Below are 3,075 nucleotides of genomic sequence, written 5' to 3'. Positions count from 1 at the left end.
ACATGACGTGATTGGTGATGATTAGGCCTTATTAGGTCACCTGTTGCAGAAGGTATTAAATACTGTTGTATAAAAAATAAAAAAACAAACACACAAATTCATCCATATTTGTTCAAATACTGGTCTTATGCCAAAAGGGAATTCTTTATATGGATAAAGTGCTATAGAGGCTTAAGATATAAAAGTTTTTATTTTTAGTTTGCATAGATGTGATGTCACATTTGCCTTAAATATTGTTCTTTACAGGTTTTATGACTCTTAGATAGATATGACTCCAGCTGAACCGAGGGAGAGAAGGAGAGAAAGAGAGAGAGAGACTAATGAGGAAAAACACTTTGACTTTTAAAAAGCCATAATTAGAATACTCAGCATAATTCCATTTCATTGCCTTTTAGCAATTCTTTCATCAAGGGGTGATGGAGAGATAATCCCAAAAAGAGAAAGATGGGGGATGAAAAATAGAAAGACAAAGAAACAGGGAGCATATAAGCAAAAATAAAAGGCAGGAGAAGAGAGAGAGAGAGAGAGAGAGAGAGAGAGAGAGAGGGGAGAAATAGAAATAGAAGTAAGGGGGCGAATAAGGGAACATTTCACAGGGGTTTGGAGGGAGATGGATGAATCTAGGGCAGGCCATCTCATTTCCATCTCTCTGACTAATGATGAACACCTTCACATGGCAGCCTAGCGCAGCAGCAGACCAATGGCTTACAGCATGTTAACGCAGTAGTAACATGATGTACATTCAATTACTTTACACTGAGTTGTACCATAACTTAATTTTTGATATGGTGTTCCTAGAGCTCAACTGGTAGAGCAAGGTGCCAACAACACCAAGGTCACAGGTTTGTTACCAGGGTAGCACACGCACTGGTCAAAATGTATAACTTCATTAGACATTAAAAGGATTCTAGACACCATCTTTGTCCAATAGCACTGCAGACTGTACAGTACAACGGCTGCACACTGCCCCAGTCTGCAGCTACGGAGTGACACCTTTTTCTCATGGGTGTGATTCTGGACTTGGTGTCTTGAAAGAACATCCTAAACCAGAGAGACCGCCCTGGCCCAACAGAATGCCATCCCAGAGGTGGAGAGCGTAAAATGCGGGGGGGAAAAGTTCAACCTTGTCATGCCACAGCTTCGACTGAGGTCATCACTTTAGTACCATGGGAACAGAGAAGAGGATATGACAAGAGGAGAAGACTCTCTTCCTCCCCTCCTCCCCTCTGTCATTCAGATGAGGTTCCACCACTAAATCCAATTTACAGTCCTGGGTACCAGCTCCTTCCCTCCTTCTCTACTCCCCTCTCTTCCTCCCCCTCTTTCGTTCCTTCGCTCTTTCAAGTCCCTCACTTTTTCGATTAAACAAAACTTTCGGGGGATGGGAGGTCTCTGTGCTTTCATCCTGTGTTCAGGAGCAGTGTTGACTGGAAAAATCTCTCTCTCTCTCTCTCTCTCCTACACACACACACACACACAGACAGGCAAACACAGCTTCTGAAGCTTCTGAAGCATCCTTCTTGGCTGGAGGCCTATCTTTTCTAGGTGCTTGTCAACAGGGCACAGAAGCAAACACGCGCACACACACACACACACACACACACACACACACACACACACACACAGCGCAACATCTTCAGTTGCCTTGTGGCTGCTGCCGCCAATCACACCAATGACAATTATGAGTGAAAACAGAGAGGCCTCACCCCAGGGGAACCAGAGGGAAATAGCTGAGGCCGCCGAGGACAAGCAATACCCAGGGCTCCACCAACACATTAAAAAGAAAAAGAGAAGTGTGTGTGTGTGTGTGTGTGTATGTGTGTGTATGTGTCTGCCACATAGGGTTTATGGGGCATGGAGAGAGCATCAACATTCCTATTTTTTCCACCAGGAAAATAATTGCATTTGGGCAAGTGACAGAGTGTTGACTGTGTATGTGCATGTGTGTGTGTCTCTCTCTGTGTGTGTAGGTATCTGCTGTACAGCAGTTGCTCCAGAGTTGTACCACTGAGTGTAGGGGAGGGCGGTACACTGGTCTCACTGGTTTGCGAGATCGAGGATAGAACAATAAAACTGTGTTCCCACCCCCAAACTAAAATGTGCACAAACAGGAGAGGCAGAAATGGGTCTATGTTGGAGAAAATGTGGAGAACAGCTGGCAGATCATTTCCATATATTTTGGAGCTGCCCAGCCATTCAGCCATACTGGCAGGTGGTAATACAAACAATACAGACTGTTTTTGGAGATGGACTTGACTGTTCCTTTCCTACAGTTTATTTGGGCAATATCGCAGCTCACCTTTTGGTGCAAGACAAATATTTGTTAAAGATATTACTAGCAGCCAGCAAGAAAGCTGTTACACGAAAATGGCTACAGGCCGAACCTCCAACAGAGACTGACTGGATAGATACTGTAACTGATGTTCAAAATATGGAGAGAATGACTTTCTCGCTGAATCTACGGTCTGATAAATTTTTGCAGTATTGGGAAAAATGGATTATGTTTGTGACCTCACAGAATCATCACTGATCTGTTATTGTGTGAATTGACATTTATTTCCATCATTGTACCATCAGTATAAATGTATAGGTGACCAACGTTTTGTTAATGTATGTATGTATGTATGTATGTATGTATGTATGTCTCATTGTTTCATTAAAAATAAAGTATTAAAAAAAAAAAAACTGTGTTCCCATGAACAATTAAACATGTAATAAAACATAAGTCATTTAACACCAGTAGTTCTCACTAAACATTGTAACAAGAAGCATCACACTATCTACTCTCCTAGCATGTAATGTCTATGCTTGATACAATAATAATAATAATGTTTTCTGCACATAGCTATTACAGTAAGCTGTAGGCCCTCTGTGAAACAGATTGAAGGGCGTTCTGTTCCTTTTTATGTGAAACAGATTGAGGGGCGGCGTACATTTCCACAAGACTCATGTAAAGCTTTCAGTCTGAGTTCATATTCCTTCCCCCAGACTGGATGACACCCACTATATCTGTTCTGAAGATGACCCAGGAACCACACATATGGAAAACACTGCATGCATGCACACACACACACA

This window comes from Clupea harengus, chromosome 22 (assembly GCF_900700415.2).
Source record: "Clupea harengus chromosome 22, Ch_v2.0.2, whole genome shotgun sequence".
Lineage (NCBI taxonomy): Eukaryota > Metazoa > Chordata > Actinopteri > Clupeiformes > Clupeidae > Clupea > Clupea harengus.
This window is presented reverse-complemented; position numbering follows the sequence as displayed.